This window comes from Pleurodeles waltl, chromosome 11 (assembly GCF_031143425.1).
Source record: "Pleurodeles waltl isolate 20211129_DDA chromosome 11, aPleWal1.hap1.20221129, whole genome shotgun sequence".
Classification (NCBI taxonomy): domain Eukaryota; kingdom Metazoa; phylum Chordata; class Amphibia; order Caudata; family Salamandridae; genus Pleurodeles; species Pleurodeles waltl.
Window position 1 is genome coordinate 798,598,658 of NC_090450.1, and position 27,446 is coordinate 798,626,103.

The 27,446-nt window shown below is 43.4% G+C and overlaps 1 protein-coding gene and 1 long non-coding RNA gene across 2 annotated transcripts in view; one reads left to right on the forward strand and one right to left on the reverse strand.

The window, feature by feature from the left end:
• The window catches only part of RBM19 (RNA binding motif protein 19), a 478,795-nt gene that overhangs the window by 250,953 nt on the left and 200,396 nt on the right, over positions 1-27,446 (forward strand). The window lies entirely within an intron of this gene.
• LOC138266124 (uncharacterized) overlaps positions 1-27,446 on the reverse strand; it is a 132,713-nt gene that overhangs the window by 81,926 nt on the left and 23,341 nt on the right. Inside the window, exon 2 of the long non-coding RNA XR_011199468.1 lies at positions 11,386-11,471. This is a non-coding gene — a long non-coding RNA (uncharacterized lncRNA). The remainder of the gene's footprint in view (positions 1-11,385; positions 11,472-27,446) is intronic.

Consider the following 27,446-nt stretch of genomic DNA (forward strand, 5'->3'; position numbering starts at 1 on the left):
TTTCTGATTTAAGTATTGGGTAACAGCACGTTTTGCAAAATAAAAACGTTCATGCGTTTTTTTTTAAAATCTTTGCGTTTGGACGCAGTATCAGATCTTTGGGTGAAATCCGCGTGATCCAACGAATCGGAAAAATTCAACATCTTGTTCGTAACTTAAAAAGATAACCATACTCGGGTGTCGGAACTAATGCTCTGCAGTACCTGCATGTGTCCACTAGGAGGAAGCAACGTCATTCAAATTGTGTGGAGCCAGTTTCTCATATTAAGTGCAGATTACGGATTGATCAGGGGCTCGTCTATACATCACACTAGCAATGTCTTGCGTGTCTGAAGATATCTGAAAATAACATTAAAATTAATGTAGGAGATTACATTTTTGGACCCCGACAATTAAACATCCACTCCTCACTGTGCTGTAAGGAACTGGTACGATCGCACGCAACCTGTTGGAAGACCCCCTTCATATAGAATTTGTCGATAGCCGTTTCCTACCGACTCCTTAAGGGGAAAACCTCAGTTGTCACGTATATCGGTCAGATCACACACAGCCCTACAGCATAGTCTCGTTCTCCTCGTGGCACTGTTCGCCCATCTCGTCTCAAAAATTGCAGGAAATCACCACACACCATTTATCAAAAGGAAGACAATTGGTTGTGGAAAAGGCCACTGCGGTCGACATATCTTAGTGTTGTTGACCCAGGTTTCCAGGGTTGAATGCCATTGGGTAGAAGACTGAGCTCTGCCTGGTAAGTGTACACCATGACCTTCAACTGGCATGGATGTCTTCACGTCCGAGAGCCCTCCAGTCACCTGATCCCCAGCCATCAACCTGAAGCCAAGTATTGCCTTGAGCCCTTTTGGTGCATAGGCAGCCTTCCCTGGTCATCCCTTTGCACCATTGTGTGCATACCTGTCTAAGTTCCAAGAGGGCAGCTCAGATTTTGATGAATTTCATAGGGAGATCCTGATCAAGGACACGTTGCTTTTCCTGAGGCAGACAGTGTGGAATGACTGCACGGGTTATCTATTTGAGATGATCATATTATCTGCACGGTCTTCACCCCCGAATGATCTCCTTCACTCAAAGGTCTGAGATTCATCTGTCAGTCAAATCCGTATCCACTCACAGAAACACCAGAGCCAGAGAGATCTGTGCTACACTCTGGAAGTTCCTTAATCCTCCTCTAATTAGGCTGCTATGCTTCAGTTTTGTCAGCTCTACAAGCCTGTTTTGGAGATCCTTATCACCCCTTCTATACCTTGAACATTCTACACAAGAGCAACGTAAATAATACCTCGCCCTTAAATCAGACCCCACATTTTTATTAGAGGGTATCCTGTTGCTGAAGCAGTTGTCACACACCCATTAAGGCTCGGCCTTCAAATTCTGCTTCACTCATGTCCTTGCTTCATACATCCAGTCTACCCTAGATCCCCTAAACTGATGAAGTGCTCACCAGTGAACAAGGACGGGTGGACAGAAGTCTAATTTTTTAAACAACAAAAAATACAGTGTTTAGCAGGCCTGAACTTTTGATCACTGTATGAGCTATTTGTGTTGAAAACACTTTTTTTTATAATGTTCCCGTTTAGAGTTACCTCCTCTATATTAAAAGTCCAAATAAGAACCTTCCTCGACAACCTAGTATCTGTTAAGAACTATTTCAGGGAAGAAACACTCAATATTAAGTAAGTTTACTTGACAGGTGAGGAAGTTATATCCAGTGTATAATATAATGGAGCACATGATACTTTATGATGAATTGTAATTAAAACTAATTCAAAGAGGAACAAAAAGCTTAGAGCCCAATTACGACATTGGTGGTCCGAGGACCGCCAATGCCGTGGTAGCAGTAGGGCCGCCACGGTGGTCCGACAGCCACATTACAAGGTTGCCCGGCAGATTCGCCAACCCACCACCGTTCCCACCACAATCTTCGATCTCAACAGGATGACGGTGGGGGCAGGTTTCAATCAGCCAGAGCGGCACTGAATGCAGCGCCACCCTGCTGATTACAACCTTGTTCTCCTCCAACCTTTTCATGGCGGTACTTCTGCGATGAAAAGGCTGGCAGAGAACAGGTGCATAGGGCCACAGGGGGCCCCCTGCATTGCCCATGCCCCTGCGAGGGTCCAACTGCTGGGCACCCTTGAAATGCACACTGTGTCCGCTATGACCCTGCGACAGTGCTGCTGCCACTTTCCAGCTGGGCTGACCGGTGGAAACCTTGGTTTCCGCCGTTCAGCCCAGCGGGAAAGTCTTTCTGTCACACTGCTCACTTATCAATCAGAAATATGACTTCTCAGCGTATGTCTCTGTCTTGAAAGTTTTTATAAATTATTAATCAGTCTCCCAGATCCATGAAGTCTCTTGCCAGATAATAACCAAATCCCATCAGCTGTGGCTCAATCATGAGGCTTAGAGACCTTCCTCATCAGACGGAGGGGCTCAAGACTAGAACCTGATATTTCACCTACAGAAATTGAATAGAGAAAAAGTGCCTGAAAATACAGTTCATGCAGGTTTTGATTTGGAAAGCTCCAATCCCATGTTATATTTCAATAAGCAATGTTTATTATACCAGATTAATTCCGATCATCGAGGTATTGTTTACCGGGTACAGTCATATTACGTATGCCTCAGTGACACTTACGATCGAGTCCGTAGTACTATTTCTGGATACTCCCCTCCAGAGCTAGGCTAGGCCTATGATTTTCTGTAAGCTATCCATGTTAAGCATATATTATTTTGCAATGTAGTTTGTATCATGCACATCACATGTGTTGACCTTAAGAGTTGACTTTGCGTCTAACCTGTACAAAATGTTGTACTGTGTGATTTTAGCCATGCTGCAAAGGACATGAGTCTTCTAGGGTGATGGAAATGCTGTGTTAGCCGTGAGTATAAAATCTGTGTATCTTGAGGCCATTGTTTAGTGTATGGTGTTAACCACGGCAATGCATCTGTCTGTGAGGCAGGTATAATCTTAGATCAACATTATGTCTGACGTATGAATGTTTACATTTGTGTCCCTGAGTGATCGTTCACTTATCAAACCACTAAATCGCCATGGTCTGCCTTACCTGAGGGATCGATCTGCTGTCTAGGCGGTGAGTCTGTTTGACTTGGACTCTGAGAGAGTCTGGTCGTGTAAGGTTCAATTTTTGAACAACTATATGCCTAGTCCTACATTTTCAATAGAGTTGTGTGAATGTGCAAGACCTATGCATTTTGAGAGGCAGTACTGCTGCCTAAACCCCCAGTCTATTAAATAAATGAAAACTGCATGTGGTCTGTTCACTGACGGTTCAGCGTTTAAAAGGTCTGAAATCAGAGCATTTTAAATGAACGGCGGATCGTGATCAGACTCCAGAGGGACATGAAGGGAGAGTGAGCTGCAGTTCGATGATTCTGAATTGTGAGTTATGATTTGCGTGGATGCTGCCTGGGGAGGAATGGCTTTCTCTCTCCCGCACTCTCTCTCGTTGTTAATTGTTACATGACCAGCTTTAAGATTTGTTTATATGGTTAGTAACAGTGCCTCCTCTAGGCGGCAGGGGTCGCTGTTGCATTGCCTCTCGACCAGAATGTTTATAACTAAATTGTGAATGCCACGCTGCCTAAACTAGCCTGTTCTCCGATACTTAATTCTCATATTTCACCATGTTTTGCACACCACTGACCAATGGTATTAGGGCCATGAATGCTTATTAGACTGTTTGAGCGCTGATTCCATCCCTCTGTTTTTACATTAATGTTATTTGTTGGAAGGTTCGAAATCTCTAAATGATAATATGGATCGGGGAACTTTGGGTATGGGGTCTATTAATGTGGAACCATTAAACCAAATTAAGAAATTTACAGACCAGTGTCATTGTTTCTTTTTCATCCGACGAGTCTGTATTTCTCACAGTAGCCCCCTCCCCCCCCCCGCCAGCCTTCCTGTCCCGCCCTCCGCTGTACAGCATCTCTTATGTAACTTTTTTTGCCACTTCTACTTACTTTTAATTCGACTGACATCCCTAAACCACACATCCCTGTTTTTTTTTATTTAAAAAATGTATTAATATTTTAGTTCGCTAAATGCACGACATGCATCTTGTTTAAAAGATATCTGAACAAATCGTGAGTTTAAGTGATGACATGCGTATACTGGAGCTTAATTGCTGACGAATTACAATAAGAAGATTCAGGCACTTTGTGAGCAGTTACATGTTCATATTTAAAGGCCTATGACCATAGGGAACATTGACTGAACTGTGAGCTGTCTTTATAAAATAAGCATTTTCGTATTGTACCATAACCACACAACAGGGCTGTAGCAACCCGTGTTCCTTAGGAAGTAGGTGTCTCCAGGTTTTGTCATGCTCGAGTGATGCGATACCTTCCTGTAGACGAGGGCTGCGGTAGAAGTCTCGGAGTGATGTGAAGTCCTTTCGTAGGCTGGGGTTGGAGGGGTGTACAGGCGCAAGATCTTTCACAGAGGAAGGGCGTGCTTCTCACACTTCCTAGGACAACTTAATTTCCGTATAATCCTGCTGTGCCGCAAGCTGGTAGTGATGACGTCGGCCACCACAATTCCCTCATTTTTAAATTCATTCTGTAGTAGATTACTCATCTTCTGACATGTACTTTCATGCCCGTTGGTGTTTGTAAGAACTGCCTTTAAGTTCAGCAGAAGATAAAAGAAAATCCAGATTAATAATTCTCCCTGTCAAATAGAGAATTTAAACAAATGTTCATGAAAAATATATGAACTTGCCACTCCCGGCGTCCTGGTTTGCTTTTGCAGTGTGTATGAATGCACTTTGCCTATATGAAAATCTGAAATGAACCTCCTTCTTCAAAGATCTTGCTCCTAGTGACGTGGCCGTTACTTAATCATGACAGTTGAACACTAAATTCCTTCTCAGCCTCTGAATCTTACCATGTTTTCAGACTTATTAGGCAGTATTCTACCCAGTGGTCCCCAACCTGTGATGTTGGGACACCTGGGGGGTCCTCGAAGCCAACTCCGGGAATCCTCGACTGCTCAGCAAATTAAATATTATTAACAGATTAATAAAGTGTATATAATTTTAAAAAGCAAAATTTAAATCTGAACATTTTAAAATATTCTATAAGTGTGAAAGAATTTGAAATTGGAGGATTAAAATTAAGTTGGTGTCCTTATTTTGATTAGTGCAAGTACATCAAACAGAATGTAGTATTGACGACTAGTGGCCCCTGCTGAATTTAGAAAAGGTACAACCATACTATTAAAATGTATATATTTCTTTATGTTTGTTTGTGAATTAAATAAGTTATTAACCCCTTTGCTGTTAAGCCTCCAGACCCCTTACCCCTTTGTGCTAAGCCATTTTTTGTCTATTTGGGGTAGTTTGCGCTAAGACCTCCATAACTTTTTGTCCACATAAGCTATCCACACCAAATTTGCGTCCTTTTTTTCCAACATCTTGGGAATTCTAAAGGTATCCAGGGTTTGTGGATTCACCTGGAAGGCACTGAGAAATTAGCCAAAATGCAGCGTATGTTTGTTTTTTGTTTTTTTGGAAAAAAATGGGGAAAAAGTGCTGCAGAAGAAAGTGTCTGTGTTTTTCTGAAAATGGCATCAATGAAGGGTTTGCAGTGCTAAAATCACCATCTTCCCATCTTTCAGGAACAGGCAAATTTGAGTCTGAAAATCACATTTTTAAACACAGTTTTGGCATTTTACCAGGACATATCCCATTTTTCCTATTTTTGTGCTTTCAACCTCCTTCCAGTTAGTGGCAGAAATGAGCAAAAAAACAATGGTGGATTCTGGAAAGCTATACATTTCTGAAAAGGAGACAAACTTCTGAATTCAGCAAGGGGCCATTTGTGTAGATCCTTCCAGGTTTTCCTATAGAAAGTAAGACTTGGAAAAACAAATTGAGCTGTAAAAACAGCAATTTGTGTCTACGTTTTCACCTGTAAGTTTTTCTAAATATGACAGATTTTGGAATGCAATGTACTGTTACATCTGCTGGACCCCTCTAGATGCAGGGATATGTAGGGTTTGTAGGTTCTCCAAGAACCCAAGCTACCCAGAGCCAATAACTGAGCTGCACCTTGCGAATGCTTTTCATTGTGTACCAGGTATACAGAAATTAATTAGGTAAAATATCAAGAGTCAAGAATAGGTATCAAGGAAACCTATGTATTTCCGAATGGGCATAAGATATGGCGTTTAGAAGCAGTGGTTATTTGCACATCTCTGAATTTGGGGGTCCCAATACTGGCATGTGAATTAGAGAGCATTTCTCAAAAAGACTTCTTTGGTACATACTGTCTACATTTGAAAGGTACAAATACAGAGAAAGACATTTGATAATAACTATTCTGTGTCACCTCAAGCCTCCCGATAAAAATGACACCTCAGTTGTGTGGATAGGTCTAGTGCCCATGACAGGAAGAAGCCCAAAACGCAACTTTGGCGCATCACATTTTTCCCCTGAAAACTGACTAGTTTTTTTTGCAATGTGCCTAGCTGTGGATTTTGGGCTCTAGCTCTGTCGGAAGCAAGGGAAACCTAGAAAACCTGTCGATTTTTGAAAATTGGACACCAAGGGGAATCCAGAATGGGATGACTTGTGTTGCTCTCACCACATTTTTCTGCCCGGAATACCTTGCAAACCTCAGACTTTGTCTTATAAAACACATTTTCCTCAAATTTCTGTAATGCAAAGTTCTGGAATCTGAGGGGAGCCACAACCGTCTTCCACCCAACATTCCAACAATTCTACTGATATAATGGTACCGCACTTGTGTGGGTAGGCCTAGTGCCTGTCACATTAAACACCCCAAAATGCATTGTGGTCAGGCCACATTTTTCCACTGAAAAATAACTTGTTTTTAGCAATGTTCCTAGCTGTGGATTTTGGGCCCTTGCACAGCCGGTACCTGGGGGAACCCTTGCAAACCTGTACATTTCTGAAAACTAGACACCTAGGGGAATCCAGGATGGGGTGACTTGTGTGACTTTCACTAGATTCTGTTACCCAGAATCCCTTGCAAACCTCAATGTGTCTAAAAAACACATTTTCCCCAAATTTCTGTAACACAAGGTTCTGGAATCTGAGTGGAGCCACAACCTTCTTCCACCCAGCATTCCCCCAAGTCTCCCAATAAAAATAGTACCTCAGTTGTGTGGGTAGGCTGAATGCCCGCAACAGGAAACGCCCCAAAACGCAATATGGACACGTCACATTTTTCCACTGAAAACTGATTTGTTTTTAGCAATGTGCCTAGCTAGGGATTTTGGGCTCTAGCTCAGCCAGCACCTCTGGGAAGCCAAGCAAACCTGTACATTTTTGAAAATTAGACACTTAGGGGAATCCAGGATGGGGTGACCTGTGTGGCTCTTACTGCATTTGTCTACCCAGAATCCTTTGCAAACCTCACAATGTGTCTAAAAAAACCTATTTTCCTCACATTTCTTTGATGCAAAGTACTGGAATCTGAGGCGAGCCACAAACCTCTTTCTACACAGCATTCCCCTAAGTCTCCTGATAAAAATGGTACCTCACTTGTGTGGGTAGGCCTAGTTCCTGTGACAGGAAACGCCCCAAAACGCAACATGGATACCTCACATTTCTTCTCTGAAAACAGAGTCGTTTTTTGCAGTGTACCCAGCTGTGGATTTAAGGCTCCATCTCAGCCGGCACCTAGGAAAACCTAGCAAACCTGAATATTTTTGAAAACTAGACACCAAGGGGAATCCAAGATGGGGTGACTTTTGTGGCTCGCACCCCAATTATCTACCCAGAATCCCTTGTAAACTGCCAAATTTGTCTAAAAAAACACATTTTCCTCACATATCTTTGATGGAAAGTTCTGGAATCTGAGGGGAGACACACATTTCCTACCACTCAGAGTTCCCCATGGTCTCCAATTAAATGATACCTCACTTATATGGGTGGGCCAAGTGCCTGCGGCAGGGAAGGGTCAAAAACTTGTAGAGATTGAGGGGGCATCAAAGCATGTTCATAAGAGCAGTTTATTTAATATTTTTTTTGGCTGACTTTGCTTTGGGTCCCCGCACAAGTGAGGTATCATTTGTTTCAGAAGACTGAGGGGTACGCTAGGTGGTAGAACATTTGTGGTTTATTTCTGTTTCTGGAACAATATGGCACAGAAATGCAGCGAAAATGTGTGATTTTAATCACATTTTGAAATTTGCAGAGCATTGTGGGTAAGAAAACTTGTTGGGATCTACGAGAGGCACTGTACTCCCTGTGCCTAGTTTTCGAATATATCTAGAATTGGTAGATTTTCCCCAGACAAGAAGTGAGCACGCTACCAAGTCTCTTACTTCTGTGATGTCCCAAACACTCAAATTGTGGAATAACAGCCCTTAGGTTTTGTTAAAAACACCCCTCACCCACCAACCTTGGCGCGCTTCATCATTGGGATTCCACCCTAACATGTCAGGGGCAGGTCTTTTTCAATAGTTGAATTTCCAACTGAGAAGAGAAGTCTCTTACCCACCATTATTTTTACACATACATACTGGTTGGCCTTGGCATGATGTTATATATAACATTTTATTAACAAGAGATTTAACAAAAATGAAATGCACTGTTAATAATTGAAAGGCCAATAACACAGCTTGTGAGCTGTAAAGCCGCAACCAGGCACCAACCGCTTTACAGGCCATTCACACACCTTTCATACGTGACGCACACAAGACCATTCACACCGCCAGCTGCAGGCCAAGAACATTACAACACTCACATCAACAGTCAGCGCCACTCAAGGGCCCATCACTTTCATGTGCCCACATGCTTGACACAGCAATCACACCGGCTGACGGAGTGCGTGGACTGGTGTTTGGCTAGCACTGTGTGTTGTGACCAGCAGCAAGTCAGTACTCAGACATCGCCAGCCAAAAGCCAGCACACACACCACCAGCCAAACGCCAGCTCACTCACACCGCCAGTCAAGCGCCAGCCCATCCACATCACCCCTCAAGCACCAGTCCACACACACTGACAGCCAAGCGCCAGTCCATGCACACCACCATCCCATTTTTTTTTTACAAAAAATAAAACACAAACCAACTGTAAGTAAATACAAAACTACTGACACACATCTCTAACTAAATACATCACGCTAATGCCAACCATGAAACTGAACAAAAAAATATAAAATGATGCAGATCAGGCAACGCTCATAGGTGCTCCCAAAAATTATTTTGTGTGGTATATTCTAAAACAAGCGGGCAACACAGCCCAGGTTTAGAAGGACAACCAGGGCTGTGTACATGACTCTCCTTCTGCGTGCCTCTTTGCATACAGACTTTATATATCTTAGCAGAATGTTGTTGTTTTTTGGGCGTAGGAGGAATGTGATCAGCAAAGTGGCAGTCTTTCAATCTAGCCACATCCTCCACCACTACAAATCTAGGAACACTTGCCTGTTCCACTACAACAAGACTGGCTATCACAGATTCCTGATACTGAACAAAAGTCATCTTTGGCTCTGGAGATCAGTCCTTGAACACAACAAAAGCATTAAAGGTTACTAAATGTAAGAGATAGATAACCAACTTCATATACCAAACGTAAGCCTTATGAACAGCAGTGTAAGGTTCCAACCTCTGATCTACTCTGTCCACATTACCCATGTGCTTATTGTAGTCTACAATGCACACAGGTTTGCGCACTTAAGCAACCTGACCCCAAACTGTCACAGGTGAAGTACTTCCATCATGGATGATAATCAGCTTTCAGATATCCCTCCTGTCTGCAAATTTCACAGCTAGCAGTTCATCACTGCGCAAGGCACTGCACTGTCTCAAGTTCTTTACAAATAAGCTCCTTTGGATAACTTTATGGTTAGAGCGGATTATGCCACAAACACTACGTTCCACTTAGAACAACTCTGTGAACAATTGCACACTGTGTAGAAGTTATCAAGGTACAATGGTGACGTTTGTTTAAAAAGTCCTCTACCAAGTTCCCCCACAATTTTCTCACTAACTCCGAAAGTGGACGGGCAACCAGGGCGGTCAATAGTTGAATCCGGACCAGTGTAGACTTGGAAATTATAGACATATCCTGTGCTACTGTCAAACAGCATATACATCTTAATTCCATAATGTGGCCTCTTGCTAGGAATGTACTGACTGAAAACTAAACAGCCCTATAAGAGGACCAAAGACTCATCCACAGCTATTTCTTTCCCTGCCCTGGAACACAGACCTCTAAAAATCGATTTGTAAAGTGATCAAGGACAAGCCAAATCTTAAAAAGATGGTCACAATCAGGGTGATTTCGTGGCTACACTAGAGCATTATCAATGAAATGCAGCATCCAAATCAGAAGCAAATACCGATCACAACTCATGATTGGAGGAAATATGGCAGTTGCCATCAAGGGACTGGTAGACAAATATGAAGACAATGACAGCCTCCTTATCAAGCCCATCAAAAAAGTTAAACCCAAGAACTTCAACTCTTCCAGACTTGTGGGAGTCTACTGTGTGGCCCTACAGTGGGGCTTAAATCTGGCTCTGTTGACCCTCAAATACTGTTCAGCATACAAATTAGTCTGCTCAACAATTTCACCCAAAAATACATCACCCATAAACAACTGAAAGAAATTTATAGGCAAAAAGTTTTCAGTATTCACTCTACACCCTGCAATACCAGTAAAGGCAGGTAACACCCGTTGTACCATGTTTGAGGCTACCCAGAGTTCAGCACTTCCAACGGGAAGCCTTTCAGCCCCAGGCTGAAATCCAATGCCTCTTGTTGCACTATCGGCACATCAGCGTCCTCCTCTAATGCAGGGACTTCATCCGCACTGAGAGTGGCTTCATCATCATTTGATTCCTTTTGGATAAAAAATTAATTGCCAGAATCTTGCACTTCCTCCTCTGCCTCAGATACAGAGTCAGTCTCAGAATCACGGTCAGAGGAAGATTAAAAAAAACATACCATCAACCTGCTGCACGGTCATCTTGCAGCTAGCCATAATCCTTACTAATAGAAGTAACTTGACAAATAAGTCAACAACAACCAATACTGTGTAAAATAAGTAATAAAATAACGGTGGCTTTCTCACAAAGACCTACAAACTTAAAAATGATACCACTCACTTGTCAGAGACAGCTAAACTCACAATAACCTACTGTGCACAGACACAGCAAGCACCAACGATATCCCACAAAAAAGGAAAAACAAAATAAAATTACACATAAGACCACACAGTACGCATAGGGCACAAATCCAAGGAGAATTTTGCACTCAATAAAACATAAGCTAAATATGTTGTTAATATTAGACCTTACAAAAAACTAATTAATGCATGGCAGTGGTACTCATTGAAGTAAACAGTACAGAAAAGTTTTTCTTACCAAACACAAGTCACTAAGCAAACTGCAGATCTACCACAGCTGAAACTGCAAGCAGGAGTCATAGCAAAGGAATCCAGAGCTTTGCACTAAAATAAAAAGGAGAAATAAACATTACGATCACAAATGCAAATTATGCACCAGTCTACACTCACCAAACTGGGAGGCAGAAGGACCTAAAATATGGCCAAAATATACACCCCCTAAAAGAGAACAACCCTTGCCAAAGGGGCCTCTCCCCAAAATCGCCATTTTTTAAAATCCCTGGTGTCTAGTGGTTTCTGTCCCCCCTAGGGGCAGATGGGCCTAAAAACAAAAGAGACCTATCTACCCCCATGGGGGGCAGAAACGACCAAAATATGTGCCAGCAACCCTTACCCCTGGGGCCGCTGCCCACGCATAAAAATCAAAATAACACACACAAAAATTCCTGGTGGCCTATGGTGTATTCCTCCTGCACGATAGCGATGCCATGTGCAATCGTGCAGCAGGGATACAGTTCAAAGAAAAACTCTTTCCTTTCCCGCTGGTGCCTCTTTGAAACCCCCCACCACTCCCAGGAGGAAAATCTTACCTCCTTCGCTGATCAGCGCTGGAAGGAAATGGCTTCCAGTGCACTTCTGCTGCCATCCTGGTTGGGGGGTGGAGAGGGTGGCCAACAGGTATAGCACCAGCGCTTTTCCTGTGTATGGGTGGTAGGACAACTGGGAGTCATCCAACACATACGTTTGACGCACGCAAGGGGTTAAATAGTTTGGGTATTGTTTTGCAGTTCAAATCATCGAAAATGTTTAGGCTGGGGTCGGTGGCTTCAAGTAATGGCTCAGTGGGGGTTCTTAGATTCCAGCAATAATTCATTGGGTATGCTGGATTTCAGTAATGATTAAGTGGGGGGTCCACAGGAGTCAAAAGGTTGAGAAACATTGTTCCATACCTAACCTGTTCTATCAGATTTTCATCTGAATCAGGAAGTATGCCTTCTCCTTTTCTTTCCAAAATATCAGTCCACACAGTAACAGAAAAGCAGCCTAGTCTTGCTGCTCAGTAAGCCCTCATAGTTTTGTGTTGCTAGAACCAAAGAGACTAGAGTGTTATCCACTTGTTGTTTGTGGTAGATTTCCCCAGAGATGGAGAGCTGAGAGTATTGATTGCCAGAATGATGGTATCCTGAACCAACCTCTGTTATGAAATCGAAGGTATTCATTCGCGTTTGCCCAGGCAAGCCTCTCCATCTATTCCAGTCAGGGACTCTTGGTTGATCACAAATGATAGTGCATACCTTCTTTAAGCATCAGCAATCCATCCATCTTTGACTCTGGTCTTGTGCGCATATATTCTCTCCTTCTCAAAGGTGACCCTACTTTATAATATGTTGCGACTAGTTCTTTATTGAATTCCAAGGATAAAGTTACATCATCGAATGGCTTAGTATTAACTAATTAGTAATTAGACTTTTACATCATTACCAGTATCCTCCCTGCTTTCCCTCATGCCAGTGGTCTAGACTGACATCATCTAATGCAAGTGCAGCTTGACTGGCAGGCCTCGCCAACTTGGAAAGACATATGAAATCAGTACCACTTCTCTGCAGATTATCTGTAGGTTGAAATGGCTAGGTTTATTAGCACTGGAATCACTACATAGATAACTTGATTTGGCTCGCCTGTGAACCTAGGATCCCTTTTCTCTACTAAGCAGCTCTTTACTCTGTCTTGACTGTTCTTAAATGTTTAAGTAAATCTGAAGTTGTCAACCTATGTCTACTTTAGCATTTGTGGAACTGTACGGTAAGTCCTCTGGTGCCTCTGCTCATCTGCAATGAACAATTGAACAGGGTTGCCACCACTCCGCCACTATCCCTCTCTTCAGAGGCGTATTAAAAGGGGCATCTCGTCTGGTCCTGTCAGTAACTGCCTTAAGGTTTTTAGTCACCATGAGTATCTTTTGTAAAGAGCCTATCAGTTTTCCTCTTACCTCTTTATTCTTCTCCAGCTCATCTGTAACCCACCGTCATAGCTTTCCGGTCTGAATACTGAAAAATTGTATTCATTACATAGTTCTACTTTTCCCTGCTCGTCAAGACATTTTACTCATTCTCTTTTCAGTCTTGTACTGACACATTTTCAACTCTAACTTTGTAAGACATACACACGAAGCTGTTTCTTCACCTTGCATGGGGTTTACTGTCTTAAACAGTTTTTTCACTGTTTGCTGATTGTTGTTCCATCTCATAGCTCTGTCCACTTGCTACTAACACTTCTTGCAGCTCTGAGATACACATTTTTGAAATTGTACTGTTGTTTGCTCTCTTAAGAACGTGTATGCTTTATTTTTTATTTTTTATGATTACCTACCATAAATTGTTAATGACTCCACTTGCTGTCATTTATCTGTTCTGCACCATAGACCCTCTCCTGAGACAAGGACCACTGTGGGAACACTACTTGTTCGGATTCCTCATTTGAAGTTTAGAATTTTATTTGTGTTCTTTAGCCACTCTGGCCTTTCATGTTCATGTTTCATGTCATGAAAGCATAATAAAATATACAGAAAGTGAAGCAGATATGATAATAGAAAGCAAGTGTAATTTCAAGTGACGTAAAATAAATCCAAGCTTCCACTCCAAATGGAGTGTATGAAAAGTATGAAAGTATCACTGGAAAATAAATTGGAAAGAAAGTTCTCTTACAGTGTCCCAGTTCGTCTACTCATTTTGGGGAGTTGAGGCTGGGGGACGTTGGAGGAGGGATCAGATCTAATCAGGGCTAGTTTTGAATAAGGGGCCAACTGGGGCAATATAGTATCTCTAAGGAATGCATTCAGCACATGCTCATGGCGATTACATAGTAGGTAGAACAGCACTTTTCTAGTCCTTCTAGGCTCCTCCCTCAATTAGCCTTTAAATTATGCAGTATTATCAAGGGGAGAAGGAAGTCACAGTAGTTTTTGAAGAGGGTGGCATCAGTCGGAGGCCAGTTGCACTCTGGTCAGTAAGTACCTGGGCATGCCCTTCCCTTGGATAATATGCTTTTGTAATGGGACCCTTAAATGTGGACTGCAATTCACAAAATGTCTTGTTAGTCCGTTTTTAATGAGAAGATATGGTACAAGAAACATAAATGTTTTGGAGATAAGGTGCTGCCATTTTTGTCCCATTAAAATGCATTGTAGTAAATGCCTGTATTTGACGGCATAAAAGGGTGCACATAGAAATAGAGTGATACCACATTTTAATCACAATATACATTATTGGTGGATGGTATCATACTCATTTTAGGAACTGTGGTGCATTCTTAGGTGGTTTTAACCAGTGAACAATGTTGCTCCTCTGCCTGGGATTTGAGGAACTTGAGAGAAAATGGGTTTCTCATGATTTCCTAATGAAAAATATAGAAGGTGCACCTGAAGAGAGCACTTTTTCTATAAACTCCTCACCAGTGTGAAATATCTGACAGGGTGAGTAAAAATGTACTTCCTTCCAGCAGCACCAGCAATCTGTCAGTTGATTCCCCAGTTTTCTACTAGCTTCACCACAGAGTACTGTTGAACAACTAGAGTGATAACATTTCGGTATTTATGACAAAGCGAGTCACTCCTGAAGGATGCATGTAATGAAATGGGAGCTGTAAAATTAAAACCATTTCCTGAGTAGGAGACAAAACGAGAGGTCACGTTTTGTCAGAGAAATAACGGGTAAGCTTTTCTTTAGATTCTCCGATACCTTCCTCATCTGAATTAGAAAAAGTCTATCTTGAAAAGGTAAATATACTTCCCACACCAGCAGCTTCACTAGAGAGTTCTAATGAACAAACGGAGCACTAACATTCTGTATTTATGACAAAAGTGAGGCACCCCTGACTGGATTGCATTTTGCTGTAATGGGAGATGATAAATTAAAAGCCTTCCTATGGAGCAGGCTTAATTAAACGAGCCTTGGGGTGTTAATGCAGATACTAAACCAGTTTTTTTTTTAAATGTGAGAGAAAGCGTGGGTTTTTAGCCCGTTATGGCTTAATATATTTTTTAAGGGGCTTAAAAAGTTAATTGGCATGATCCTTACCTTAGTCCATCAACCCCTTTCCTCATTTCTTTACTCAGGCTAGCCATTCCCTTTCCCACTTAATACTGTCTCAGTAGCAGCATTTTGGTAGAAATCAAAGGTTTTTTAATCTTCCAGTTGCATGTGTAGGGGTAGATTTTGTTTAGAGGGGTAAGAAGCTATTTAAAACAAATAGATTTGTGATCCAGTGGGTAGTGAGGCCCTCCAAAAGAGGTGCTGGTTAGACCAGTGGTTCCCAGCCTGTTATCTGGGGACCCCCAGGGCTCCACAAAGCCTCTTCAGGGGGTCCGTGACTGCTTAGAAAATTAAATAATAACAGATTAATTCCCCAGCTTTCAGTAATGACTAAGTGGGGTGTCCCCGATTCCAATAATGATTCAGTGGGGGTCCCCAAGTTCCAGTAATGATAAAGTGGGGGTCCACAGAAGTCAAAATGTTGGGAACCACTGGTTTAGACATTTCATTTTTATTCTTTATTTTTTCCCCACTTTCTCTTGTCAGAATTTGCATCAACCTGCATGAATGTGCCCAGGCTACAAAATAAATTGCATTGTGAGTTAATTTTAAAGACGTAATAAAACACACTCACAGACACACACACACATATATACATGTATATGTCACATGTATATATACAGGAAACAGATTTTTTTTGTTTGCTAATAGCAATGGCGCTGATTGACGAATCTTCACAAAACTTTCCAAGAAAGACGCTCATCCACCTCAGCTCCTTCCTGGAAAGTTTCAAGGTAATCCATCAGAGGTGTGGGGGTAGGGTTGAGGGGGGTGATATGTAAAAAGTGTATTTTCCATGCAATTTTCCATAAGAAAATTAACAGGGATTCAGGAATTTTTAATTGGAGTTAAAACATATGTATATTTAATGTTTAACCCTGTGGTACTTTCTTGGAGGTTCTGCTAAGGATACCGGATCAGCCAGCTCAAACTACGCAAGCTAATTGCCTGAAGAAAATGTTGCAGTTACCATTCTAGGGCTTAGGAGCTCGGTCACTGTGTCCTTGGAAATTAATTGTATTTGTAATAGTATTTATATAGCGCTTACTACCCCTGACGAGGCGTCGAAGTGCTTTTCGGCGAGTAGCACGCTACTCCGGAACCCAACAAGAATTAGTGATGGATTAGTATTGGGAAATATGAGTACGGTTTTAGTATTATTATGAGTTAATTTGAGCCGCGGATATGAGAGTTTGTTAGTTAGATTGACTGGAGTAATGGAGGGGTGGAGGAGGAAAGAATCCAAAAGTGTTAATTGGGAGTATATGGTAATAGGATTTAGGTTTGGGATGAGTAAAGGAGGATGGAGGAGGGAAGAGTCTGTGGAAGGGGTTAGGGAGATCATAGTAGCAGAGTGAGATAAATGAGGGCAAATTTATTAGGGTTGTTTGGGAGGTCATGGTAGTAAAGTGAGGTTTGGTGAGTTAGATGTGGAAGCGGAGGGAAGAGCTTAGGCAGAGTTATTTAGGAGATGAAAGTAGTAGAATGGATTTGGGATGAGTCAGAGTGGGAATGGAGGATAGATTAATTGAGACATGACATATGATGATGGGTAGATAAGTGTGATATAAGATGAGAGCTGGGATTCATAGATATCTAGTATATAACAACCCACCCAGGAGCCATGCAATGACCCACAAACATGCCAAGCACCGAACAACATACGCACATACATACATATATATATTTACACACACACACACACACACACATATGCACACATATATGTACATACAATACATATTTAGAACCATGGGTAAATATACTTAGTTAAACAGTTTTAAAGAGTGTGTGTCAGCGATACATATTTTCTAAAGAACTATACATAAGTAGAAATATACACATAATCAAAACAATATTTATCAACATTGGCATATGCAGTCCATAGTTGTTTGAATATGGTGGTTATGAAGGAAAGAGCCAACTCTTGAGTAGTTTTCTGAAGACAAGAAAGTTATCTGTGGCTCTTATAGTTGGGGGTAATGAATTCCATAGTTTGGCTGCTTGAACGGAGAAATATCTAAGGGGCAAGGTAGGGGTACCCTATCCCCCTGGGCTTTCCTGAGGCCAAATTAAACTTTTTTTTTTTCTGTGATTATGTGGACCCGTGGATCCACCATGACGCCCAGCTCTGACCCCCATGTAAGTTTACAGGGGAACCACAAATCCATGTAATCATGAAAAAAAGCAGGGCGTAGGCATTGCTCAGCCAAAGGGGACAGCTGGCCATGAGGAATTGGTGCATTGCCTGGCCACAGCCGAGGCCCTGCACCCAACAATTACACCACATACGTCTAAAAGTAAAGTAAGATATTATTACCAAACCCAACTATAACATCACTTTAACCTTTGTTTTTTTCAGTGAAATATACGTATTTTGCGTGTTGCTCTGCAATATTTATGAACAATTGTATTCTTGATCTGACAGACATCTAGTTGCAGATTTTTTACCTTAGAGTTTCCCCAATGCGTCAGTCTGGATATGGAGATTTTTCTCAAGCATTACTTCTGTGTGCCGCTAGGTGGCAGTGATGATGTTGCGGGTCCTATATAAGCACCACCATGGCGCGCTGACATCAGTTATTTTCTTTCCATGCCACCCATCACTGATCCAGAGAAAGAGCTACCCCTCAGTAAAAAAAGACCTGTCAAAAAATGACTTTTTGTCAATGTTTTTTTAGTTGTTTAACTCCTGGTGCAGCAAGGGATGTCTTCGAGGAAGACCAGCTTCAAGCCCTGTGATTCCTGTAATCGGGTGATGTCCATGACGGATCTGCACCTCATGTACCTTTGGTGAATGGAGTGCGACCACGACTCGAAGTCGTTCTCCAAGTTTTGGGCCTAGCATCCGAAGGCTTTGAGGGAGCAGTCCCTGAAGCTGATGGTGGCCTAATGCTTGGCTCTGTGCAAGTCGAGGTCCCGGTCGAGAGGAAGATTCTGGGAGCGGTCTTGAGTCCTCCATCGTCGGCGTCCCACTCCAAGTCCTTGTGACAATCGGGTATGTCGAGGCATAAGAAAAAGTAGAAGAAGATGAAATGTTCTTCAGCTTCACCTCATCCCTCGCGGATGAGATGAGGGAGCGGGAGAATCGTCGCTTTAGGCTTCCATCTGTGGTGCCTGCTCCGGGCCAACTCCACTCCTCTCTGAGTTTCCAGGGGCCAGAGCAACAACTGCCCAAGTTAAAAAATGTTGTGAGGCCATGCTCCTCATTTTTGGGCAGTTCGACACCGCTAGTGTGCCTTCATACCCCACAAAGTCAGAAGGGGCCCCTTTGGGTTCCAGGCGGGAGGTTTCAGCTTCAGCTCTGAGGGGGACCCAGGGATCCATGCTTGGATCTGGACCAGCAAAGTTCATACAACCTCAACCTTCCCTGATGCTAGTCCTGACACTGACGCTCCCGGCGCTGCCCACAACCCCCGGGCCGTGCCGTCCCCATTTTCATTACCCATACGGAGCCGGATGGGCTTTGTACGTTGCTGACTCCGGAGTTGACAGGGGCCTTGGCCCCTATGTCGGATCCTGAGCCTTTTTCCTATGGGCTAGGTTACGGGGAGGAATGGATGGGGTCACTGAATCTTTTGAATACCAGCTCCAAGACCATATGGACTGGCGTATGGACTTAGGTGAAGCTAGTGGACTGGATACCTCCCCATATACTGGCTTGCTTTCTCCTCCTACCGTGGCAATGGAGGAGGGTGCTTCATATTCTGTGGTGGTGCAAAGAGCAGCTGAGGTCCTGGACTTTGAATTGCCTTCAGTCACAGTCGGGTCTAACTTCCTGGCAGAGATGCTTCAGCCTGGAGCTTCATCTTCCGAACCCCTGCTCCCCTTCAATGAAGCCCTTACAGATGTCCTACTGAGTACCTGGTCCAAACCCAGCACAGGGGCTCCTGTGAACAGGACAATTGCTCGCCGCCATCGCACTGCTCTGGGCTACCCATGTTTCCTTACGCAACACCCTACCCCTGAGCGCTTGGTCATCCAAGCCTCTACCTCCCATGGCCCTTCCGCACCCAAGACAGCGAATCCAAGAGGCTGTGGACACACTTGGGAAGAAGATGTTTTCTTCCGCCAGCCTGGCATTGTGGCCTGTGAACACTGTGTGGTTTTTGGGCCGTTATTCCCATACTCTGTTGGATAAGATTTCCCAAGTTTCTCCACAGGTCCCGGAGGAGTCCCAAGCAGTTGCTGATGGGAGAAACGCAGCAGAGTTCACAATCCAATGTGGACTGGACACAACCAACTCACTGGGCAGAACAGTTTCATCAACAGTGGCCATTAGGCACTATGCCTGGTTGAGGACTTCTGGGCCAATCCAAACCAAGCCAATCTTATGGATATGCCCTTTGATGGCACTCGTTTCTTCGCCCCTCGTCCCCCTCAGTCTGCTTTTCTCCCCTTTTGTGGCTACGGAAGGGCCGCTCAGCCACATCCATTCCTGTCCACCGTGCTGCACATACTGCCCAGCCTTTGTGTGGCCGGGGATGTGGGATCCACTGCCCACGTGGATCAGGAAGTCAGTGGTCCAGCCAGTCCACTGCCCCCCCTCCTCCCCTTCTGAAGCTGCCTCCAAACCTTCCTAGTCTGACTCTTCCCCACCAGGGACCAGTCAGAGACAGGATCCGCCATCACCTGCTCCGCTGGCAATCCATCACATCAGACAGGTGGGTTCTGCAGATAGTCTGAAGGGGCTACTCCCTCCCTTTGACACTACCCCTCTATCCATGCCACCATCCTGTGCTCAGATGATGAAGGATCAGTTGGCACTTCTCTGAGAAGTTACATCTCTTTTGGCCAAGGGAGCTATAGTGAGGGTTCCTGTGCCAGATGTAAGTTGTGGTTGCTATTCCCTCTACTTTCTGGTACCCAAAAAGGACAAGGTCCTCTGCCGTATCTTAGACCTCTGGTCCCTCAATCTCTTCCTCAGGAAGGAGAAGTTCAAAATGCTCACTCTGGCTCAGGTTCTTTCTGCCCTGGACCCAGGAGACTGTATGGTAGCGTTGGACTTGCAGGGCGCTTATTTCCATATTCCTGTCCTGCCTGCCTACGGATGTTCCTTGTGCTTCAGGGTAGGCCACGAGCACTTTCAGTTCATTGTGTTACCCTTTGGCCTTACCACTGCCCCTTAGTTGTTCACCAAGGTAATGGTGGTGGTTGAGCTCATCTGCACTGGTCAGGGGTTTCAGTCTTCCCTTACCTCGACGACTGGCTGTTGAAGGCAGGTTCACACCAGGCTGTTGTCTTCCACCGCCAGACTATGGCGGACCTCTCCTGCATTGTCTGGGGTTCACTATAAACGTGCCGAAGTCGCACGTAACTCCCTCTCAGATGCTTCATTTCATCTGAGCCATTCTGGAGACAGTTCAGTTTTGGGCTTATCCTCTCGAGTGGCTAGTCCAGGATATACACGCTATAATACCAGTGTTTCAGCCTCTGTCTTGGATTTCGGTGAGAATGACTCTGAGGCTGCTGGACATCATGGCCTCCTGCATCCTGATAGTGACACATGCCAGACAGCATATGCAGGCTCTGCAGTGGGACCTGGAGTTCCAGTGGGCGCAGCATCATGGGAAGCTCTCTGACAAGATCTGCAATGGTGGCTAACGAACTGTGATTGGGTCAGAGAAAGATCCCTCTCCCTTCCCTAACCAGGTCTGGCAGAAGTGACGGATGCCTCACTCCTGGGCTGGGGCGGCCATCTGGAACAGGTGGAGATCAGAGGCATCAACGGCTTTGACAGTCAGTTCCATAGGGATGGGTACTTTGCCCGTTCAGTCCTGCAGGACTTTCTAATATGATCTTAGTTTGCAGACCCGCCTCCGGGGATGTTATTGCTTGGGTATCTATTCTAAGGTAAGGAATCTGCAACTAAATGTCTCTATGATATGGATAAGTTACTTACCTTCTGTCACGCCTTATCTAGTAGAGACAATATCTAGTTGCAGATTCCTTACCGACCCACCCATCCTCCTTGCTCTGTGATGTGATTTCTAGGGACAAGGACTCCCTTTCAGGGCCCTAGTTTTGACGCCCCACTGCTCAGTGTTCTTTATGGTTCTACTCTTTTGGTGTGGAAAGCTGTGAAAAGAAACTGACGGTGGACCTGGGTGGCACCTATATAAGACTCGTGATGTCAAATCTGGCACGGACGACGTCTATGACGAACACAGCACGCAGGGGTGCTGCTAGAGAGAAATCTCCGAATCCAGACTGACACCTGGAGGAAATTCTAAGGTAAAGAATCTGCAACTAGATATTGTCAGACTCAAAAATAGGCCATTACTTTAAAACACAGTGAAAACTGTAATGGACTACACAATTTTCACACACTGAGCAATTTAAATATGTAATACAAACAGATGGAAAGCTATGTTTTTGGGGACATGTTTATTCCAGGAAGTTCTAGTAGCAGAGATAAGAAACATTTTTAATTATATATTCTACCTTATGCACAGCAAAGTGAATGCTTCCAAAGCGGTCTTTTCCAGCAGCATGTCTCTTCGCAGGCACATTCTGTGAGCTAGGTAAATATTTTAGTTCTTTAATAAAACTCTGTGATGTTCACAGACTGCTGTTACGGAAAGAATGCATTGCGGCACTTAGGTGGAAACGTTAATGAAGCTTCTCTCAGGTACTAGCTATAAATCTCTCAGGTCCATATCGACCAGCTAGGAACAAATCAAAATGAAGCTTTTTTTTGTAGTATACAGTTGTCTGATTTACGAGTAATGTTTTGTGCAGATACACCATCACTGAAATATCCCCATACATCAGGCAGTATCTGAAAACTAATTTCCGAGCAATAGTCGCAGGTTGGCGCCAGAATGCCTCTGGATGAAGAGTCATTATGGCATCACTAGCTGGGATGAGACGGCTCCATAAAGGTTCAACGCAACACTCAGAATGACACTTCTTTTCCATGCCCTGCTGCATATGGTAACAAACCAGCTTGCCCTGTACCCATTTTCTTTCCTTTTCTTGTCATCTGCACTATTTATGTATTTCAGCGATGCATGCAATGCAGGAACTAGATGTTTCAACCAACCTTCATGATTCAGCTATGTGGTGACAGAGTCTTGGTCATTGTTCTGAGCCCTGGTCCACTGTTTCTGAGAATCACCCAAATCCTTGAGGTGAGGAAAGGTGATCTTGGCCACCCGGGACTAGATAAGAACCATCAGAAACCCAAGATCTCCATTTAAGTGGTATTCCTTTCAACTGATTAGCCTCTTATTAATGCCACACCTTCTGTGTTTCGTTTAGGATGAGGTAAATTTCATAGCAGCTTCAGGGACAGAGTTTTGCATGCATGGAGTCTGAGAGAGCTTTTCCCCTGCGCAGTATTTGCTGGGATGAGATGGCCAACATTACTGGGTCGCCCCATTCTTTCCCAACGATTTAAGATGATTTTTTGGTGTTAACTACAGTAACACTGACCCCTTCCCCAGTGAATTTCTTCTCGTTGTGGCATTTTCTTGGTTAAGGAGATTCTTCATTTAAGCACTGTTAAGGTTAATGTAGCTGAAGTCTCCGTTTTTTAGCATTTCCCAAAATTGGAATCGCTCTCCAAGTATCCTGCAGCAATGCCTTCTGAAGACTTCAAATTTGGTTCATTCATTCTTCATGTGGACCTAGTTTTCGACCCCATATATCCTTGCAATTTGAAACGTCCCGCATTGGAAAATGTGTCTGGTTGCTATCATGACTTCAGCTCACATTGAGCAAGCTGCAGACCATTTGTGCATCCCCTCCGTTTACATAGTTGTGAGTTTGGCTTTTATTTCCTCTAAAGGTTATCTCGGAGTTGTATTGGTCTCAAAATGTTATGACCTCATCTCCTTATCCCTTATTATTCTTCTGTAATGGGAATGTTTTTTTCTATATTGACCCCTCCAAGAACCATCAACGAGATGGGCAAGGCAATATCAAGCACCTTATTACAAAACAGATCGTGGTTTTCACGCGTTTTGCTATGAAAGATCCCAAAAGGAATTTGGGTGCATTCCACTCAACAAGAGCTATCGCGCCCTGTCTTCACATCAGCCACAGTTGCTGTACAGCCAGAAATACTCTAGTGTAAATCTTTCCAGATCTATTCGCATGCCTTGGACTATTTCAGGAGATAATGAATCTACAGGAAAATAGAATGTCCTTGGGAAAAAACACAATTCCTGGAAGTGAACTGCTTGTTCTTCTCATGTGAAGGGAAGGTTATATAGTTGCAGGTGTTTCTTTCATGTTCTGTTGCATCGTAAAGTGTTGCTTATCGAGGGATTTTCTTGGTCATAACAGCAGCTAGAGCCAAGCTGTTGCTTAAAGCTTAAGTAAACTGAATCTTTTCCTGCGGGTCAGTCAATATGGTCAGGGCACTTGCGGATGGTGAAACTGATGGTTGTCACAGAAGTTGTTCTCCACTGTGGACTTGTAATTAGCACATTGGAATTTTGAGTGCTCCTTTGAAGACAGTGGAAGAGCTCCGAGGCCTCTGATGGCTGGTATAAGCCCAGAGCTCCAACAATCGGTTGTATGAAATTACAATGCGTTAAAATACAACGCATTTCTTTACCACACATTTTTCACCCCACTCTTTTACAATGCATGACTTTACCACAAAATTGAAAGTCTATTTAAGGTAAGTATTAAAAAGATAAAAAGGTAAGTTGATATATATATATATCGCATCACTCTGCATGACTGCTCCCTCCAAGATGGGACCTGACACCCACGGGGGATGGGGCACAAGCCAGAGGGGCATGCTGGCAGTATCGTAGAAGAGCACCAAGCAAAAATAAAGTACACTCATTCAGGGATGCGAGGTAAATTTTACTCTAAACATAGTTAGGTTCAGAATGTACATGCCCAAGACCATTGAAAATCAGCTGTTATAGTTAGAGTTATTTCAAGTAACTATAACCCGTGCCCAAAGGTAACTCTAACTCATGCCCCCTCCATGCACACTTTTCTCATCTATAATTTTATTGGAAATGTTACAGTGATATTATCAGTGATGTCATAGAAGAAGTCATGAGTGATGTAATGTGTTGTAAGTAGCAGTGCATGACGAGGGCATGAATTACCCATTCAGCCCATTACCCCTACCCACCTCTAAACCTTAAAAACACCCTTACTGCCCAAAACCTTTACCCCTCACCTAAACCCTAAAAATACCCTTGCAGCCCAATACCCTTGGCCACCCCACATACCCTTACCCACCCCTAAACCCTAAAAATGCCCTTATCAACCTATACCCCTACCCAACCCTAAATCCTAAAATACCTTTACCACCGTATACCCCTACCCAAACCTAAAACCTTAAATGTGTGTGGATATATATATGTAAACACACACTCACACACAGAGTAAAACAAAAACCATGGTACTGCGTAGTACAAATCTTGTTGTAAAGGCTGTTTTACCAACATTCCAATGTTTATTTTTCATATTTCACCTTTTTTAAATTTAGAACATTCTACCCTTAGTGGGTGGAATGTTTTAATAGACTTATAGCCCTTCTGCCACGGACTATACCGTTTGTTAAAGGCCCACTCCCTCATTATAGTCCCTTGCCTGGGTTACATATGGTTTTGCCAACTGTAATTTGTGTATGTATCTGTAATTTTGCTGACTGTTAGCCTGAGTACTACATTTTGAGAAATCTTATGCTTGATAAAGTAGGACTGAGTTGATGATGGTGACAAGCCGAGGTTTGGTTCCCTTGGGAACGTAGTGTCAGTTGCCATAGGGCAGGTCTGTTTATTATGGAAAAGTATGACAAAGAAAATAGGCCAGAATTATTTATTGTAAAAACATACGTTGAAGTCAATAGGCTTATAAGAGTGGATTGTTACTACACTGAGTTAAATAGTATGCAGTGTGACATGGAATTTAAGAGATTACTGTATTTGGCTAGGCCTTACTCGAGTACAAAGCATTGGACAGGAAGAGGAACTGTTTACTTTAGCTTTTTGTATGTATGTATTAATTTAAGACCAGTGGCGGCATTCAGGCTTAAAATATAGTGGGGCACTGTGGTGTCGAACTCACCATGTTTGCGGCTCCCCATCCCCCAGGTACAGCACCTCTCTCCCTTGTCCCTGAGGAGGAATGGAAGGACTTCCTTCCTGCTTAGTGGAACAGGATTCCCACCACTTCTGGAGCTGCGCTCATGACAGCAGCTCCAGGCTTTGGTGGAATCATTAATTTGAGCCGGATGGTTGCATAAGGTCCCACTGGCACTCCTTTTTGGGGATCAGCATTTATTTTTCTACAACAGACTTTAATCCACAGCAGGAGAGAGAAAAACACTAAGGAGGGAAAGAAGAAATAAGAGAGAGGCTGAATCACAGTGGCAAAGGGAGAGAGCAGGAATGAAGAAGAACCTGCAAGAGTTAGAGAAGAAGCAGGCAGTGTGTGGTGCCAAATAAAAAAAGGCAATAGGTGGAATCAGGACTGCCCAGCCTTTGGTATTCAGCAATTCGACCTTCGATATAACCAGCCGTGGGCTTCTGAACCAGCCTTTGGGACCGGCACTTATTCTTTTAAATGCTAAGCACTGGTAACAGGCTGAGCCACCAACAGGGCATGATGGTAGTCCAGTTGGGACTGTTGCAAGAGAATACTGGGGATGGATGGCCCCATGCTATGCCAGTTAAGTCATGGGGCGGGCAGTCATACTGGGCACAGCGTGTGGTCACACTCGACACCCTACCATAATGCTCACTGGGCTGCTCAATACAAATTGTTCAGCAAGTACTGGGGTAGTTTACTGAACAATGTGCATTGTGTAAAGCCGCACCTGGATGCTGAGATTCTGAGACAGTGTTATTTAGCACATGGTGTGGCCGAAAAGCCAGATGCATTGACCACTGGGAGCATCTGCTGGCCATGTCTGTGTGTACAGGAGATGTAAGTATAGATAAGTTCTGAGAAGTTGTTATAAAATATCGGGAAAAAAACAATTTATTTCTTAAAGGGACAAATGTTTTCTAACCAAATCAGTTGCTGTTGTGGTGTTATTGGGTACTCACACACATATATATATATACACATATAGCATACCTTCCTGTAGTAAAGTGATAACTCACGTAATAGGGAGTGGAAAACATTTGAGTGTGAAAACCGTGACAAACCCATCATCAGCAAGTTTCATCAAGTACAGAGAACCACTTAGGCAGAAGCATACCAGCCTACTTTCATGCAAAGCTAGTGCATGGACTGTAGAGAGTTGGCGGAACCTACTTAAAGCACGTAATTAGCATATTTACAAACAGTCTTTCTGCTCTGTGCGTCGAGATGTATAATTTATGGGAATGTACAATTTGCAGCCACGTGAGAGGCCTTCCACCTTTATGTGAGGGCGAGCCTTCTGGTGGGGTGCAATACGAAACAGTTCATCTCACCATTGCATGTCACTGTGGAAGGTCATACAGTGGTGTTTTGGGACCTCCATTTGAAATAGAACATCTTGTCATGGCCTGCCACCCTGCAGATCATACAGTGATCTAGGTGGACCTCCATGTGATATGGGCCATTTTGTCATTCCATGCCATTGCACAAGTCATACACTGGTCTCTTTGGACTACCCTGTGAAATAGTAGACCTGGTCTGACGTGATGCTGCTTAGGTCTTTCTGTGGTCTGTTTGGACTACCATATAGAATCGTGCATCTGGTCACTGTGTTAAATCGCACAGGCCATGCAGTGGTAAGTTTAGTCCTACATATGAATAGTACCTCATGAGTCATGAAGTTATTTATTCAAACATTCACCTAAAATACTCCATCTCATCATGGCATGTCTTTACGTAGGTCATACAGTTCTCCATTTGAACCTGAAAATGAAATAGTCCATCCTGTCATGGCATGTCGTTATCTAGGTCATACAGTGGTCTGGTTGGACCTCGAAGTGAAATAGCCCAGCTCTTCATGTATCATTGTATAGTGGTCTGTTTGGCCCTCCATATGAAATAGTACATCTGACTAAGTTTGTCC